Below are 19953 nucleotides of genomic sequence, written 5' to 3' on the forward strand. Positions count from 1 at the left end.
CATATTACTCATTTGGCAAGAAATAAATAAATAATGACATCAAAAATCTCTCATGGGATTTACATTTGGGACTGCATTTAATCTGTCACATAATTTTTAAAGATTATGGTTCTTTGTAGTGTTGACTTCCCAACAAAATTCAGGCTTTGATCTCAACGTTTAATTTTCTGTAATTTCTCTGTTTCACACGTTTGGTTTTTTTTTTTTTTTTTTTTAGTTTTGAAGTCACACAGTAATATACGTATTTTACTTTCTTGTTTTTGTAAATGGCACCTTTATTTTAAAATTTATTTTAGAAATGTGTGTTGCTACAGTTGTAAATACCATTGAAGTTTGCACGTTGATCGTATATTCAGTTGCTTCATTGATTTTATGTATTAACACGATAATTTCAAGTATAGATTGCTCTGTACTTTCTAAATAATCAGTTATTTTATCTGTAAATAATTACACTTTTATATTCTCTCTCTAGGTGTAAGGATTTTCTTTCTTGAAATAGTTTCACTGTGAGGGGTTTATTTCTTATAAATAGAAGGTACAATAAAAGTTCTATGCATATCCTATGCATTATTCCCTGTTTGGTAAAAAAATTTCATTTATGTTTAGAAATTTTCATCTTAACTTTCTCGAAGGAATATAACAATATTCTAAATTTTCTAATCAATTTTTTATCTAATGATATTGCATTTATTTTATTCTTATCAGTATATTTTCTCCATGTAATGTTCACAATGTAAACTACAATTATCTTCAAAGTGTTTTTTCTTTCTTTCTTTCTTTTCTTTTATTCTCTTATTTTTGTGTAAGGAGTCTTGTCTACCTCCAAGACTGGGGTGTAGTGGCACAATGATGGCTTGTTGTATTTTCTAACTGCTGCACTCAAGGAATCCTCTCTCCTCAAGGTCCTGAATACTTGGTAACACAGTTACATTACATACTACCCCAAGGAGTAATTTTTTTCTTTTCTTTCCTTCCTTTTTTTTCTTTCTTTTTTTTTTTTTTTTTCAATTTTTGCGGAGATATGTTACCTGGGATGTTTTGGCTTCCTGGATTCAAACAATCCTCCTACCACAACCTACTAAACTGTTGGGATAATAGATATGGACCTCTCCTAGGGCTTATTTCTTCCATATTTTAAACCAGTTTTGCGTCTCTAAAAAAAAAAAATCATAATTGTTATTGTGTAATGCCTCTTTAAAAACAAATCAGTGAATATATTATATTCAAGGTAATATTTGTTTCTTTATCCATGTTCACAGGAAAGTTTGACTGGTTTTATTCAACACTTTGACTATCAAGGCTGTATTAAAAGACAGTCCTCTTTTTTCTGTACCATAGAAGCTTTTTTTTTACTTTTGTTTCATTTATAAAAGTTCTTATTCAGTGGTAATGATGTCGGAGTTTCTATAATATTTTTATAGAAAAGTTTTTATAACAAAGTCAATTTCTTTAATACATGAAGGCTGTACTAAAGTTTCTGTTTCTGGTACTGCATTTTGATAATTTTTATTTTCTAGATTAAATTCTATATGGATATTAAAATATATACTGAATATAATTAAATATCAGTAATGATTGATATCTATAAAAACCATAAAATTTTATCCTGTTTAATTAAGAAACAAAAATCTGTGCCTTATCTGATTTTTTTGTCAATATTCTTTCATCGCAATTTTAGTTTTTTTAAATAAAAATACTTTTGCTTTTTGTACATCCCCACTGTGATTGTTTTTAAGGTCATAATTTTGTACTTTTTATTTTTTCCTTTCTAATGCTTTGCTTGTATTTACTGGCAGTTGCTATCAAATTTCCTATTTTAAATATCCCTGATGAATTCTCAGATAATTCAATTTCTGCTTTGTCTTCTATTGTGTATACATTTAAGAAAATCTGTTTTTCACAAGAAAGACTTTATTTTCATGGAGTTTATAAAATTTTGAATATTCATTGTGATATTTTTAGCCCTTAATTTATTTATAAATGTATTACTGAATTATAAGCCGTTCGGGTTTTCAAATGTTTGGTTAATGACTGATATTTTAAATAACTTATAATCAGAAGGTTTTTTGTGAAAGTGGAAGTGTTCTGTGTGTGTGTCTATATGTAACTATTGTGATTGAGGAAGTCATTTAAAAGCTATAATTTTTAGTTAATTAATATTAAATTTGAGTAACTGTATTCAAGTATCAACAGGTAAAACTTGGCTGTCATGGTTCTGCCTTGAAAATACCTCACTGTATTTTTATATTAAAATGTTTGGCAAGATGATATCTTAGTGTACTTTTGGAACATTTTTATATGAGCTTAAAAATATAAATATTTGATATTTGCATAGTGTATGTGTGTGTTCATATGTGTGTTGATTAATTGTTTAGCTTAAGTCTTCTATAGGCTCACTGCAATGTCTGTATTATAAGCAACAAGACAAAAGTGTGAAATCTCTGTTTTTGAGGATCTGCTTAGATGCTTCTTTCAATTCTATGTTGAACTTGTATTAGTATTCCATATAATCTGTTTTCAAATATTACTAATGATTCAGTATAAATGTATATTTTTAGAAGCATGCTTTTTCACTTCCAATAATGCTTATCTCTTATTTTATGACGGGACATTACTATAGCAGTTTTATTTGAGTTTCTTTTGCATGGTATATGTTTTCATGTCTTTAAATTTTTCTTTAGGCTTATATTAAAGGTGTGTCTCATTAAAAGAGAAAACAGTTATTTTTATTATAAACATTCTTGATTTTTTAAAAATAAAAATAATTTTATTTCTATATACTAAAGTTATCACATTTTTAAGTATATTTATTTTTTGGAAATATCTTATTTAATATAATTAATTATAATACAATAAACTATATGAATTGAAAATTAGCAATTTTTAAAATTCCAATTCATTAATTTTATCTTCACCACTTTGTTTACTTTTTAACATACAGATTTGCTTTTTTAATGTGTTTTAAATATTCTTTTATTAGTGCCCTGCATATTAGAGAATATCCTTCTTAAACAATGAAGAAATATAACATTCCTCCTATTGTCTGAATGTTTGTGCCTCCTCTAAAATTCATGTTGAAACTTAATCCTTATTGTGGTGGTATTAAGAGGTGAACCTTATGGTACGTGACAAAATTATGAGATTTTGTCTTCACGAATAGATGTGTGCCTTTAAAAATGCTGGAGGGAGCAAGCATTCACTTTTTTTTCCCTTTTGCGTTATGTCATGATTTTAGCGACAAGTATCATCTTGAAAGCAGAGAGCAGACTTCAGCAGACACTAAACTGCATGATTATTAATCTTTCCAGCCCATAGATCTATGAAAAATTAATTTCTATTGTTTTCAAATTGCCTGTTAGGTGTCATTTTGATATAACAACACGAATCAAGTAGAGCACAATCCCCTCTGATTTATTGATTATGCAACTACCAATCCCTCTTTTGCGCAAACGTGATAATGCTCAAGTCCCACAGTTGAAGGAAAATATGTGGTATTCAATTCTTTGTTTCTGTCATAGATAAGGGACTATGATGGTCTTCATTTCCTTCCAATTTGCTTCAAAGTCCATGATATTGTTCTTCTTAATGACTCCATAATACTCCATTGTGTATATGTATCTGTTTGGCATTAATAGTGACCATGGTAACAATAGTTATTATTCTTCATAAGTATATTTGGAAAAATAAAGGAAAGCTTTTCACCTAAGTGAATAGAAATGCCTCTAAATATTTTGCAATATTGGTGGAATAGAATTCTCATTTTTACATTTGTTTTTGAACTACATGTGGAATGATTGTTCTGAATTTGTAAAAAGTATAAACTAAAGAATAATTATAAAAAAGTATTTCTTTTAAATTAGATGTATAACCAGGATCGGTGGCTCAGCCCGTAATCCTGCGCCTTTGGGAGGCTGAGGTGAGTGAATTACCTGAGCCCGCGAGTTCGAGACCCACCTGGGCAGCGAGACCTCATCTCTACAATAAATAAAAAAATCAGCCAGGCGTGGTGGCGCATGCCTGTAATTCCGGCTACTCGGAAGGCTGAGGCAGAAGGATCGCCGGAGGACAGCAGGCCTTGGCTGCGGTGGCTGGGAGCAGCCACTGCACTCCAGTCTGGGCAACAGAGTGAGACTCCAACTCAAAAAATAAATAAATATAAATAAATTAATTAGATGTATATATTCTGATTTCAAACTCCAAAATGATGTTTTACAAATTGAATAGCCTTACTGAGAAATAGAAATTAATTTTTGAAAGTTGGTTAAATCAAGTACTGTATGAGATATTGAATTTGGTTCTTTGCACTATTAATTTTTTTTTCAAAATCTCAATTACTTTATATATTTTCTGTCACACAGTTCTGTTTTTCTATATCCGAACAATATACCAAATTACAAAGAAACTAATATTCTTATGACTTACTCATATACTAATTTTGTAAGAGATTATTTTAAATCTTCTAGCTACAACAACACAGAAGCAGACCAATTCTTTCCAAAACGAAAGCAACCGGAAAGGTATGTAATGATTTCCAAAGTTTTGATGATAACAGAGTTTTAATTTTGTATTGTTCTTTTGAAATGAAAAAATAACCAGAGATGTATTCAGGAGAAAAATTAAAAAATTTAGCAATAGATGTCTGTAAATAAAGAATATAGGTGCTTATTTTCTTTTCTTTAGCAATAAATATAAATACTAATTCATAAACACTGTACCCTTTTTTGTATCTGTTGCAATTTCCCATTGCTATAAAATCATGAGATAAGTCATTTTACTGTTATAATAAAGTATGTCTGTTCACTGACTTAAAGATGTGTGTAATGTGACCATTAGTCTGCTGGCTTGTTTCATGTGTGAACACAATTAGAGGATGAAAGTCTGCTGCTTTACAGTGTGTACGTGTGTGAGACAGTGGGTTTTTAATTATATGTACCATCCTGTGAGAATATCTAGATATGTTATGTACATACAAGACATTATTTGTAAATTTACACTGTAAGTGTCATTTTAAAGTAGTCATATTGTTTCTGGGTAATTTACAATGTTTCCTCAGCATATAATTGTAGTAGTTCAGAGAAATGGTTTACATATCCCAATAGCTGTTATTACATTGCAAAGGAAACAAAAACTTGGGAGAAGAATATGATGACCTGTGCTTCTATGAACTCCAGTCTGCTTTATATAGATGATGAAGAAGAAATGGTAGGACTTTAAAAGTTTCTAATACCTTATTAAAAGCTTATTTCAGCCTGTAAAATATTTGAGGAAATAAACCATTTTCTTGTACATATTTTGTTGAATTATTTTCAACTAAGCAGATTATATTGCTTGACTTTAAAATAGTTTATTTGTATTCACCTTCTGTTAATGCATATTTCATTACTTTTTCATAGAAACCATGCTTCCATACATGCTTGAATTCTAAAACACATCTTGCTATTTAATTTTGCTATAGATGAAGAAAACGAAGTATATCTTAATTGTGCAGGTTGATCACAAAATGAATAGACTCATGAAATACAAACATCATGAAACAGAAGTGTGCAGCACCAGCCCTGCTCTTCTATATGTAATCATCACCGCTACCTCTTCTCAAAACCATTGGCCTGTGTTTTAATATTACAAAAATTGCTAAGTCAGGTGTTAGGTAACAGTAGACCTACTTCATTTTCTCTGTTGGTGGACATTTGAAGATTCCAGCCCACTCTGTTGAGCCCTGGGCCTCAGGTTTCAAAGCATTTCAGCATTCCATTTCAAACATTATTCAAAAAACAAATGTATAAATGGCCAACGAGCATATAAAATACTCAAAATCACTAATTATCAAATAAATGCAAATGAAAACTACAATGAGATGCCAACTTACACCTGTCAAAATGACTATCAATAAAGGGGAAAAAATAACATGATCACAAGCATATGGAAAAAACAGAACATTATACACTGTTGGTGGAAATGTAAATTCGTACGACATCTATGGCAAACAGTTTGGAGATTTTTCAAAAATAAAAGCAGTACTATTATTTAATCCGGCAATCACACTACTAGGTGTCTACACAAATGAAAAAAATTATATCAAAAAAGAAATATTCACTTTCACGTTTCCTGTTGCATTATGCACAGCCTCAGAGATACGGAAACAATCTAAGTGTCCATTAACAAATGCTTGAATAAAAATGTTTGAATAAAAATGTACTATGCATATATATATATTTGCACATATACCATATGTATGTGTGTATATATATGTACACACACACATACACAATAACACACACAAACAGACACATACCCTAGGAAATACTCCACAACCCAAAAAAAGCAAATCATGACTTTTGCAGCAACAGGAATAGAACTGGAGGCTATTATCATAAGCAAAATATATAAGAAAACAGAAAATCATATACCACATGTTCTCATATGTAAGGGAAAGATAAATAGCGGGTACAAATGGACATCAAGAGTGAAATACAGACCTTGAAAGCACTGAAGGGACAGAGAGAGGTGCGGGGGATGATGAATGAAAGATTATTTTATGCGTACAATGTACGTTTTTCAGATGATGGTTGTACTTCAACCCTGAACTTCACTACAAGGCAATATATACATGTAACAAAAACATGCTTGAATACCTTGAATTTACATAAAAAATGTAGAAACTACAGAAATTTTTTTAGGTTTAGTATATTGTTTAAAAAATTAAGGATCTTATGAAAAATACACTATTTGTACTTTTAAAGCTAATACAATCTATCATAATGGTTACTTACATGAACATTTTTTATTTTCTGTTAGAAACTTCTGACCTCTCTCGTACGTGAAGCACGGATTGGAGTCTCCCGTAAGAGCGGTGATCATCCATGGGTGTCAGTAAAGGACTCAGTGTTCAAACATAAGTAAGTTTTTTGGAACAGTGCTATAAAGAGAAAAAGTATTAAAAAGGGAGAAATTCAAAGAATAATATGAATGAGCTTATGTTGATTTTTAAACATGAGGAAAGATTTTGAAAGTTAGTAAAATGTTGAAATAAATATTACTTAATCTGCTACAGTATGCCCCCTAAACCACAATTTCACTCTCTGTGGTTTCATTGCCCAGGATCAACCGAAGCCAAAAGTATTAGTAGAAAATTTCAGGAAGAAAGCAATTCATGAGTTTTAATTGTGAACTGCTGTGAGTAGCATGATCAAATCTTTGGTAGTGATCTTTTTCACCTGAAACATGAATCATTATTTTGTCTGGCATATCCATACTGTGTATGCTACTTTGTGTCCATCACTTGTAGTCATCTAGTTATCATATCCACTGTCTTCATAGTGCTGTGCTACTTAATAAGTGCTTAGCTTACTTAATAAGGGCATCAAATGCAAAAGTAGTGATGTAAGTGTATTGCTATAATTATTATGTTAAATTATTGGGTATTGATAATCACTTGTGCCTAATTTACAGGTATGTATGTAGAGAAAAACCATAGTATTCACTTATATGAGAATTGGCACTATCATGGTTTCAGGAATCTACTGGAGTTAATATCTTCCTCAAAGTAAGGGTTTAATAACCGACTATTATATTGTGATAAATGTTTTAAATTCTTTTCAGGAAATTATTTTCTTAAAATACATGGATAATTCTCTTATTTCACAGATTGTTGCCCCAAAATAAAATGAACTGTGGCTTTTTCTTCACTACAGCATAACAGAATATTTTGCTCAATAGAACTGTGCAAAGATATGCTTACAACTACTAAAGGCAGACAAATGTGAAGTTTTACAACTATATAGTTGTAAGCATACATTTCAGAATCAAACCCCTGAGTTTGGAGTCTCTCAGGTAATTTTATATTTTATTAAATGAAAATAATATTTTGATCACATAAGTCTGAAAATGAATTATTTTGTTTGATTCAGCAATGAAAATAAATTTCAAAATGAGTCACTAAAGTAGAATTTACATACCACCAAGTGCAGATTTCACTGCTGTTGTGCCTGACTCCTTTTCCTGGACATTAGATTTGTGTCATTAAACCTTTCTAAAAGTAACATGTTATGTGAGTCTGTTTGTGTGAAATATCAAGAATACACAAATCCATAGAGACAGAAAATAGAATAGCGGTGGCCAAGGGCTTCAGTGACTGCCAATAGCTACAGTGTTTCTTTTTGATAGTGGTCTTTGTTGTAATTCTATAAATATATAAAAATTTTTAAGTGGATGAAATTTATGCTATGTACATGACACCTCAAATAAAAAATAAACGCTCACTTTTTGGAGTTTATAAATGGGATAACTGGGTTTCACATGAATATGTGAGATGTGCCTCCCTAATCATAATATGAAATGGGCATATTACTCATCTGGCCTGAAATAAATAAATAATGACATCAAAAAGCTCTCATGGGATTTACATTTGGGACTACATTTAATGTCACATAATTTTTAAAGATTATTGATCTTTGTAGTGTTGACTTTTCCAACAAAACTCAGGCTGTGATCTCATTGTTAAATGTTCTTTAATTTCTATCACAAATTTGTATCTTTTAGTTTTGAAGTCACACAGTAATATAGATATTTTACTTTCTTGTTTTTGTAAACGGCTTCTTCATTTTATAATTTATTTTAGAAATGTGTGTTGCTACAAGTGTAAATACCATTGAAGTTTGCACGTTGATCGTATATACAGTTGCTTCATTGATTTTATGCATTAACACTATAATTTCAAGTATAGGTTGTTCTGTATTTTCTAAATAATCAGCTATTTTATCTGTAAATAATTACTTTTATTTTCTCTCTCTAGGTGTAATGATTTTCTTTCTTGAAATAGTTTTGTTGTGGCCAAGAGTTCGATCCGAGAGACCACCAAGAGCCAATTCCGATGAAATTTCAAAAGGGTTTTTATTTCGCAAGCTCGAGCCTGGACCTCTTCTGGCAGCCGGTGCAGCCGAGCTCACACAGAGGCTCCCAGCTCTTCAAACAAGCAGTTTTTATTGCGGTTGCAGAAGGGAGGGAGCATAGCGCGGGACTTTCAGCGTCCTTGGTACTTGATTGGCCTTTATGGTTCTAGCAGACCTCAGGTTAACCACGGTCTGTCAACTGGGGAGGTTGCTGAGACATTTGGAAACTTTTACAGATAACCTTTCAGTACTTGGCTGTCACTGGGGGATGTTAGTGGTAAGGGGCAGCTATAATTCGTGGTTTTTCCTGTAGCTGAGGCTGGCTTCCTCTGAAACTGCAAGCACCTGCAAGCTGCGCTTTGTTGAAAGCTTTATGAGCAGAAATGGCTGTGCTATTGTTTTTTAACTGATTAATAATATAGTATGATTATACCTTTTTGTTTAAGCTTATAATAATAATCATGGTCCATGCCCTCTCAGTTTCCCTGTGAGAGGTTTATTTCTAATATCTAATGATTTTTAATATCTAATGATATTGCATTTATTTTATTCTTATCAATATGTTTTCTCCATATAATGTTCACAATGTAAACTACGATTATTGCTGGGGACCAACCGCAAAGGTCTGCCTTCTGACATGGTCGAGGAGACTGATGACCCTGAACCGCATGGCACGTCCGGGAAAGCGGTGGTTCTACTTCTCCTGCTTTGTTATTCGTGCTGCTGGTGGAAACCCTAGAGGCTGAGAAACTACAGTTAATTCAACAACCACAGAAAAAGGACTCTGGAGGATTGCAGGGAATTTTATCTACTCACTCCGTGGTTATAAGCACAGAGAGAAAAAATCATAGTCCATCCTGCAGTTTTACGTCCAAAAATCCCCATTAGATTACTAGACAAAATTTATACCGCCTTAAGGGATCCCCCAACACTATGTTAAGAAACCAGGGCTAGCATGACAGGGGCCCTGAAGGTCGGCCTGCGAATGTGCAGGCAGGAACCCACTTCCCTTGCCAAGGAACTGTAGATGAAAGCTATAGATATCACGAGCTCCTTAGAAACAAACTGGAACCATTCTGTCTTGATTGGAGGCGAGTCAGAGAGACATGGAGTTGCTGCCAGTGGCCTAACAATTGTAAATTGTTGTGCCAGCTTTACTGGCAGTAACCCAAGTAATGTCAGCGTTTTGGAGATTGGTTTTTCTATAGCTACACAAATAAAAGTTTAGTTCCTTGTGGCAGAAAACATTTGTTACAGTGTACCTGGCCATAGTTAAATATATGACAGGTTGACTTTGCTGTTACATGATTTCTAGGAAAAGACTAGATATTAGTTTTAATATGTAGATAATGCTTAATTTTGAAAGGTCATGGGTATTCAAGTATAGGGTAATGGTGTTTTGTGTTTTGAATGTGTTTAGTTTTAAAGGGATAATCGCATAAGTGTTATGCTTCATAGCTTTAAGGAAAACAATTGTAACTAATTGTTTAGGAATAAAAAGAGTACGTGAAAGGTTTCACATAACTGTCCACCTAACTGTAAAAATATGAGAATAATACTCAGAAGGTTGCACATGACCATCATTAATGTTTTAAGAAACCTGTTTTGGAAACTTAAGTAATGTCAAGAAAAGGTTTTTCATGTATGTCACCCAAAAGGTTATGTAATAAAAAGGCATATAAATCACAGATTTACTGGCAATAAACGAGCCGTCCCACACATGCGCTGGGTCTGTTTCCACCAACACATTTGCCGACGCTGCTCATCCTTCAGGAAACCCTGAAACTGCTGGAGCTGGACTCTGGTAGATTATCTTCAAAGTGTTTTTTTTTTCTTTCTTTCTTTTCTTTTATTCTTTTATTTTTGTATAAGGAGTCTTGCTCTACCTCCAAGACTGGGTGTAGTGGCACAATGATGGCTTATTGCATTTTCTAACTACTGCACTCAAGGAATCCTCTCCCCTCAACCTCCTGAATACTTGGTAACACGGTTACATTACATACTACCACAGAGTGTAATTTTTTTCTTTTCTTTCTTTCCTTTTCTTTTTCTTTTATTTTTGCAGAGATATGTTACCTAGGATGGTTTTGCTTCCTGGATTCAAACAATCCTCCTACCACAACCCACTAAAGTGCTGGAATAAGAGATATGAACCTCTGCTAGAGCTATTTCTTCCATATTTTAAACCAGTCTTGCGTTTCTAAAAAAAAAAATCATAATTGTTATTGTGTAATGCCCCTTTAAAAATAAATCAGAGAATATATTACATTCAAAGTAGTATTTGTTTCTTTATCCACGTTCACAGGAAAGTTTGACTGCTTTTATTCAACACTTTGGCTATCAAGGCTGTATTGAAAGCCAGTTTACTTTTTTCTGTACCCTAGAAGCATGTTGTTTCTTAGAAGCATGTTTCTTCATTTGCAATAATGCTTTTCTCTTATATTCTGAAGGACATTAACTATAGCAGTTTTATTTGAGTTTCTTTTCCATGGCATATGTTTTCATGTCTTTATGTAAATTTTTCTTTAGGCTTATATTAAAGAAGTGTCTCATTAAAAGAGAAAACAATTATTTTTATTGTAAGCATTTTTGGTATTTTTTAAAATAAAAATAATTTTATTTCTATATATTAAAGTTATCTCATTTTTAAGTATATTTATTTTTATGGAAATATCTTATTTAACATAATTAATTATAATGAAATAGACTATATGAATTGAAAATTAGCAATTTTTAAAATTCCAATTTATTAATTTTATCTTCATCATTTTTATTGTTTATAATATACAGATTTGGTTATTTAATGTGCTTTAAATATTCTTTTATTAGTGCCCTGCGTTTTACAGAATAGCCTTGTTAAACCGTGAAGAAATGTAACATTCCTCCTATTGTTTGAAAGTTTGTGTCTCTTCTAAAATTCAACTTGAAACTTAACCTTATTGTGGAGGTATTAAGAGGTGGCCCTTATGGTACGTGACACAATTATGAGTTTTTGTCATCATGAATAGATGTGTGCCTTTAAAAAGTGCTAGAGGGAACAAGCATTCTCTTTTTATTTCCGTCTGCCTTTAGTCATGACTTTGTTGGCAAGTATCATCTGGAAAGCAGACAGCAGACCTCAGCAGACACTAAACTAGCATGATTATTATCTTGCACTTTCCAGCCTACAGATCTGTGAAAAATAAATTTCTTTTGTTTTCAAATTACCTGTTACCTGTCATTTTGATATAACAGCATGAATAAACTAGAGTACAATCCCCTTTGATTTATTGATTATGCAACTACCAATCCCTACATTGCACAAATGTGATAATGTTAAGGTACCACAGTTGAGTGAAAACATGTAGTATTTAATCCTATGTTTCTGTCATACATAACTGAATGTGATGGTCTTCAATTCCTTCCAATTTGCTTTGATGTCCATAATATCGTTCTTCTTAATTACTGCATAATACACCATTGTGTATATGTACCACATTTTCTTTATCCAGTCCATTTTCATTGGGCAGTAAAATTGTTTCCATGTTTTGCTATTGTGAATAGGGTTGGGAAAAAAAAAACAAAACATATGTACACAGGTGTATTTTTGTTTAAATTTTCTTGTAGAATAATTTATGTTCCTCCGGGTATATCCCCAGAGCAGGGAATGCTGGATCATAAGGATAGTTAATTTTAAGTTCTATTAGAGATCAACACACTGTTTTTCATAGAGTTTGAAATCACTTGCACTGCCAACAGTGCAGAGGCAGTTCCTTTTCTCTACAGTTACACCAGTATATATTGCTTTTTTAAATTATTAATAATGACCGTCTTTACAGGAGTTAGGTGGTATCTCATTGTACTTTTGATTTTCATTTATCTGATGATGAGTGAGGCTGGGAATTGTTTTCAATGTATCTAATGGCAGTGTGTATATCTTCTTCTGACAAGTGTTCTCATGTCCTTTACCCACTTTTTATTAGGGTTATGTTTTTTTTGTTTTTTTTGTTTTTTTCCGTTCTTCTCCTTTGAGTTCCTTTTAGATGCTGGAGATTATGCCTTTGTCATACACATATTTAGCAAATGTTATCACCCATTCTATGGGTTGTCTTTTAACTCTCTTGACAGTTTCGTTTACTGTGCAAAAGCTTTTCAGTTTGATGAGATCCCACTTGTCTATTTAGTGTGATGGCATTTGCTTTTGGTCATTTGGTCAAAAATTCATTGCTTATTACAATGTTCATAAGAGTGTCTCCTACTTTTTTTTTTTAAAGATTCTTTGTTTTGTTTTGTTTTTTGAGTTGGAGTCTCACTCTATCACCCAGACTGGAGTGCAGTGGCTGCTCCCGGCCACCGCAGCTGCGACCTGCTGGGCTCCAGCGATCCTGCCATCTTATCTTAGCCTTCAAAGTAGCTGGAACTACAGGTGCGAGCTACCACGCACGGCTAATTTTTTTGATTTACTGTAGAGATTAGGTCTCGCCTAGTTGCCCAGGCGGGTCAAGAAACCGTGGGCTCAGGCAATCCACTCACCTCAGCCTCCCAAAGGCGTGGGATTATAGGCTGAGCCACTGAGCCTGGCCGGCTCAGCTCATACTTTTATAATGGCTTTGTATAAGCATAGAGTTCATTAAAGTTAAATTCTAGAACTATAAAAACCTGTTGTTACATATTAGAAAGACATGATATGTAGTAATTTGCTGCATAATGATTTTTTTTTTGTCAGTGTTGACCCTCTTATACAATTGTTGTGTCATATGCTTATAATGGATCTAATTTATGTGCCTATGATGATGCTGGTGTAAACAAATGTCTTGCACATTCAGTTGTATAAGAGTATAAGAAGGAGATTGCCAAAAAATGGAATTTGTTTATTAAAATATTGTGTATTTTTTCCTATGTGTTTTCACTTCAGTCACCTTCAAAGTACTCACTATTTGTTGCAATCCACTTATAAAGATGCTTTTTCACTGCTCAAACTGGTTTTTTAAACTCTTCGATTTTGATGTCTTTGGTGTTTCTGCCATTTTTTGTTTCACTTCTCCCACACTGGCAAAACATTTCCCTGTGAGGATTTTTTCATCTGGTGAAACACAAAAAGCCATTCAGGATGAGATTGGGTGAATAGAGAGGATCAGGTAGTGTCATTGTTATTCAAAATTTTAACATCGCACATTGTTCATGTAAATTGCCTATGACAAATGGGCAAAAGCATTGAACTTTAAAAAAAAAATTCACAGAATCTGAAAATAACCTCTCAAAGCTTTGCTTCCTGGTGTGCTGATGCCAGTTGGTTCCTGGACACTTACCTAGATGGGGAAGCCTGTACTGCAAGGGACTCACCCTGCCCCGCAAAAAAGGGTTTATGTGGTGGAGTGTCTTTCCATGTATAGCACAATTATGTACAGTACATAATATTTGATAATACAAAGTATGTTACTGGTTTATATATTTTCTACATTATACTTTTAAATTGTTATTTTCTAGTGAACTCCTTCTGCTTATAAAAAACCAGTTTGCTGTAAGACAGCAGCTTCAGGCGGATCCTTCAGGAGGTGTTGCAGAAAAAGGCATTGTTATCACAGAAGGTGACAGCCCCATGCATGTTATTGCCCCTAAAGCCCTCTAATGGGACAAGATGTGGAAGTGGAAGGAAGTAATATCGGAAATCCTGGCCCTGTGGAGGCTAATGTGTGCACTCTTGTGTTAGCTTTTAATAAACATTTTGAAAATTAAAAAAGCAAAAAATATTTTCAAATATAAAAAAGTTTATAGAATAAGGATATTAAGAAAATATTGTTTGTATTGTACAACGTATTTTTGTCTTAAGATGTATTATTACAAGTCAATAACTTGTATGTAAAGTTTATTAAAAAAGTGACAGTAAGTGAAAATTAATTTATTATTGAAGAAAAAATATTTTTATGGCTTTATTGTAGCCATAGTGCTCAATGTTTTTGCAATTCCCTGTAGTTTGAAGTAATGCCCTAGACTCTAAAGTCACTCAACACTCACTTACTGATACCTAGAGCAGTTTACAACTTTCTGTCCTACAAGGTTCCTTCATGTTAAGTGACCTGTAGAGTGTACCGGTCTTTAACTTGTATACAGTCTTGTAACAGAATCTTTTCTATGTTTGGATATACAAATCCTTGCCATTGTTTTATTATTGTCTACAATATTCAATAGACCAGCATACTGTACAGGTTTGTAGCCTAGAAGTCTTTGACTACATCATATAGCATAGGTGTATAGTAGGCTATATCCTCTAGGTTTGTGTACGTGCTCTCTATGTAGTTCACAAAATTTTAAAAAAGGTCAAATCTTGCATTTATCAGAACATAACCCCATCATTAATCAACTCATGCCCGTGTTATGTTATTTACTTGAAAAATACTATGTGGATGTTCATAAGAAGAATGGTAGATGTTAGTATCTCAAATTTAAAAAGAGAACATTAGCGAGTGTTACATTATTTGACACTCATAATGAATAATTTTGTTTTTATATTTTGACTAATAGAAAATATATCAATGTAATTTAGAAAATTGTAATACATATGTACATATAAACAAATTCATTTCTAATAGAAATACACACATGTACATAAGCATATATAAGTATCAGACTACTAATTTAGTTCATACAAATATATTAAAATATATTTAACAGAAATATTTATATATTTAGCCCATATTAGTCATTCTCTTGGAAGGCTCAAGTAATTGTTCTGATCCCAAAGAAACAAATAGAGACTTAAATTTTATTTTTCTAGATTTTAGATTCAATCTTTAAGAGCATGGAATATGTTTTGAAATTACAAAAATTCAGACATTCTATTTATACTTGATGCAAGAGAAAAAATAATAAAATAACTTCGAGATTTCAAGCAAGATGGTGATGGGAAAAGTCGGACTCTGAGAATCTCTGCAGAGAACGGCTGCTAAAGTCAGTCCCATGCACCAAGTCACCACTGTTTCCACAGGGATTGGCTGCTGCAGGCAGACCCATGCAATGTGCTGTTGCCACTGCAACTGCCTCCAGAATAGGTGGCTGCTGCAGCAAGTCCCACGCAAGCCCCCTTCGATGAAATTCTTTACCTTTGAGAACTTTGAAGATTGGGCTCCAAGCTCTCCTAGCCTGAAGTGTTTTTGTCGATAAATCTGCTGTTATTCGAATTGGTCTTCCCTGGAAGGTAGTCTGACGTTTTTCTCTTGCTACTTTTAGGATTTTTTCTTTTATACCTTCTTTGTTCTGGCGATTTATTATGTGCCTAGGAGTTGGTCTTCGCATTTGTTGTCTTGCTGTGGTGCTCTGAATCTCTTGTGTTTGAATTTTAGCATCACTGATAAGATGAGGGAAGTTTTCTTGAATAATAGTATGGAATGTTTATTCCAGGGTAGTCTCTGTCTCTCTTTCTGCTTCGGGAATTCCAATTATTCTTAGGTTCCTTCTCTTGAAGTAATCACTCATCTCCTGAAGGTTTTATCTGTCTATAAGCTTCTTTTCTATGTTTTGGACAGTTTAGTTTAGTTCTATATTTTGGTCTTCAAGTTCTGAGATTCTGTCTTCTGCTTGGCTAATTCTGCTTTCCATGCTTATTAGTTTGTTATTTATTTCAATCAGAGTATTCTTTACTACTGTTATCTCAGTTATCAACTCCTTCCTATTCTTCTCTTGTCTCTCCTCAGTTCTTTTTATTCTCTCTATTAATATCTTGATGTCTGTGCTTGTAGTTTGTTACCATTCTGGGGCCCTTCCTTGTTTGTATTCTGAACTCTGTTTCCTCATTGTCTGATCTCCCAGGGTTCTGTGTGAGACCTACATTCTTCTTTTGGTTTTTCTTCATTTGTGTAGATTTTCCTCCCACTTTTTACTTATTTCCCTAGGTCTTCTTTCAATCTGTTTTTCAGGGGTGGTGGGTTTACTTTTACTTCTGTTGCCTCAGTCTCTTATTCTTCCTTGTAGGAATCCTCTAGTTTTGTTCCATTCTGAAGCTGGAATGTAGGCTGGAGGCTATACATTTTGCAGTTTTGAGTTTTATTTCATGGGGGAGCTGTGATTCAAAATTTATCAGCAGGTCACAGTATCCACTGACAGGTGTATGGATACACTGGAACCCGCTTCCCACTGCCTTGCAAACTGTTCTTCAAGTTTGAGTATTGATTTGCTCCCTGAAAGTAAATTGATGTAAGAAAAGGGAAAGAAATGGTGCCGGGAGAGGGGGAAGCGGAAGGTGGAGACAGAAAAGAGTAAGAGGAAAAGAGACAAAGTTACCCACTAATAAATGAAAATAGTCCTGAAGACAGATAAGAGTAAGATAAAGCAAAAACAAACACAAATAAAGAATCAAACAGAAAACAGTAGTGACAACAACAAACAAACTAGGACATACAATCATACAGACACACAAGCTGACCAAACTCCTTATGATGTACTCTTCCCTGACACAAACATGAGGTCTTAGATCCCAAGTTGGAGGCTGGGCAGAGCTCTGTGGGCAAGGCACTTCAGGTCTGTGCCTGGTCATAGTGCTCCAGATAATCTCTGGTTCTACTGCAGCCAGGTCCAGCTGGGGCAGGCAGAGTGTGAAATAGCTGGGTACTGGGGGTCAGCATGTCACATGCAGCTTGGACCTCTTTTTCTTTCTTTGTTCTTAGGTTCCAAGCTGGAGGCTGCACAGAGCTGGGTGGAGCTCAAGGGGCAATGCAGGTCTCTACATGGTCTCCGAGCTCCAGCTGTTCTCTGGTCCTGCTGTGGCCAGTGTTGTCCAGGGAGGCGAAGTTTGAGACTAATGGGCGTTGTTGGTCAGCATAGTGCGCAGGGTGGCTGGGAGTGGGGTGGTACAGCCAACAAGGGAGCCCAGTGCTCCAGGGTGAGGGAGCTGCAGGACTCACTGGGTGGTGGAGGCTTGGGGCGGGGCTGGGTTCTGCTGCCAGGGAGGGAACTCCTTGGGTGGCGGCAGCTTGGGGCAGAGAGGGGTGCTTTAGTCAGGGAGGGGACCCAGAGCTCCGAGGGGCAGGAGCTGAGGGTCTCTGTGGGTAGTGGTGGATTGAGGCCGGGAGGGACGCTTCAGCCAGGGAGGGGAGCCCCCCGGAGCTCCGAGAGGTGGAGCTAAGGTCCTCCATGGGCTGTGGCTCTTGAGGCAAGTCTGGTTGCTTCAGCCAGGGAGGGCACGTGGAGCTCTGAGGGGTGGGAGTCAAGGGCCTCTCAATGGGAGCCAAGGTCCTGTGTCGGTGGCAATGACTTGAGGTGGGGTGGGGCACTCCATTCAGTGAGAGGGCCTGGAGTTCTGAAGGGAGAGTGCCGATGTCCTCCAAGGGCAGCGGCAGCTTGAGGCCTAACTTATTATTTACATGAATACTATTTATTCTGTAAGGTACTTCTGAACTTCCTGCCACTGTCAGTGTGGCAGTGATCAACTTAGTTGTCAATAAATGACTCAATTTTCAAACTTAAGTAAGTTTTTTAATGGTGTGTATAGAAGAAAAACATAAAAAGCACAAATTCAAAGAATAATATGTGTAAGATGAATTATAGACATAAAGAAAAGATTTAAATTTATTAAATTTGATATAAATATTAAAGAATGTACTACAGTAGATCCTCCTTATTTAGAATTTTTATCTTCTTTGATTTCAGTTACTCAGGATCAACCACAGCCAAAAAATATCAAAAAAATGTTCTTGAAACGATTAATGATTTTTAAACTGTGTAAAGTTCTGAGTAGTATGAGCAACTTTTTGGAGTAAGCATCTGTCCCACCTGGGACATGAATCATTGCTTTGCCAGAGTATTCACTATCTATGCAACTGTCTATTAGTTACTTAGTAGCTGTCCCAGCTATCAGATGGAATGTCTTGCCAAGGAGGTGCTTGTGTTCAAGGCATTTTTAGTCTACTTAATAATGGCACCAAATGCAAGAGTAGTGATGTAGGCGTATTGTTATAGTTATTATTTTATATTATGGTTGTTTATCTCTTGTGCAAGCAAAATTTATAATAAGTTAAACTTTTTTGTAGGTATGTATGTATGTAGAAAACATAGATTATACAGGAATTTGTACTATTTGGGGTTTCAGGCTTCAACTGGGGTCCATGTATCCCACCAGGATAAGGGGAAACTACTGTATTCACTTTTCATGATAATCAACTCTTTGTAATATTATATGAAAAATGCCATTATCTGGTTTCATAGTATTCATTCTTACAATACATGGAAAAATGCTCTTGTTTCATCCAATAATTCTCCAAAATATAACAGAATTATCAATTTTTATTCATTACTAGGTAGGGGAATCAGATCCTGGTCAGCATAACTGTGTAATACTATACTCAGATGCACTTGAGCCACACGTAGGTGTGGATCTTCACAAAAATATAGTTGTAAGAATACACTTTAGTATTAAACCACCTGAGTTTGGAGTAATTTTATATTAGATTAAATGGAAGTAATATGATTGCATGAGTCTGAAAATAAATTTGATTTTGTGTTATAATCTGGCATACTGATCTATTTACAATTAATTAATGTTTAATCCTTCCCAGATACATTTATTTTTAACAAGGTGAATCTAAAGATTAAATAATTTTTTTTTTAAAAATAAAATCTAATGCAAGAATTTAAGGACTAATGCAGAGAAGTCAAGAAAACAACTTTGTCGATGGTGGTGTCAGTGCCACCTATAGTAAGTTGGAACTGTAGTAATTTCTCATAACAATTAGTGACTAATATCAGTAAATACTTGATAATGTTATCATAAGTTTTATAATTTATTCTATTATAATAGAATGACACAATAAGGATATGAAGGAAAGACATACACAATGTTTAAAATTGAGCACTCTCGTATAAAATTGTTTTTTAAACTGCTGAGACACTCTTAACAAGGCTTAAGTTGGCAATATTTGTGATTGAAATCGAAAAAAGTTTATATATATAGTATCTCTCTACACTCCAAGGCATGTAGAATATAAAAACAGTTTCTCAGAGGCACTTGAATATGAACAAGTTAATGACACATCTTCAAAGTCTATTTTGTCCATTTAATAAGAGCTAAAATCTCCTGTAGATTGGAAGTGTGTAA

General features: G+C 34.1%; 1 pseudogene; it reads left to right on the forward strand.

Moving 5' to 3' along the window:
• The window catches only part of LOC110594912, a 31831-nt pseudogene extending 24931 nt beyond the window's left edge, over positions 1-6900 (forward strand).
• The last annotated feature ends 13053 nt before the right edge of the window (positions 6901-19953 follow it).

The sequence above is a fragment of the Carlito syrichta genome, unplaced genomic scaffold, assembly GCF_000164805.1.
Source record: "Carlito syrichta isolate Samal-C Ts95f unplaced genomic scaffold, Tarsius_syrichta-2.0.1 Scaffold66924, whole genome shotgun sequence".
NCBI classification, from domain to species: domain Eukaryota; kingdom Metazoa; phylum Chordata; class Mammalia; order Primates; family Tarsiidae; genus Carlito; species Carlito syrichta.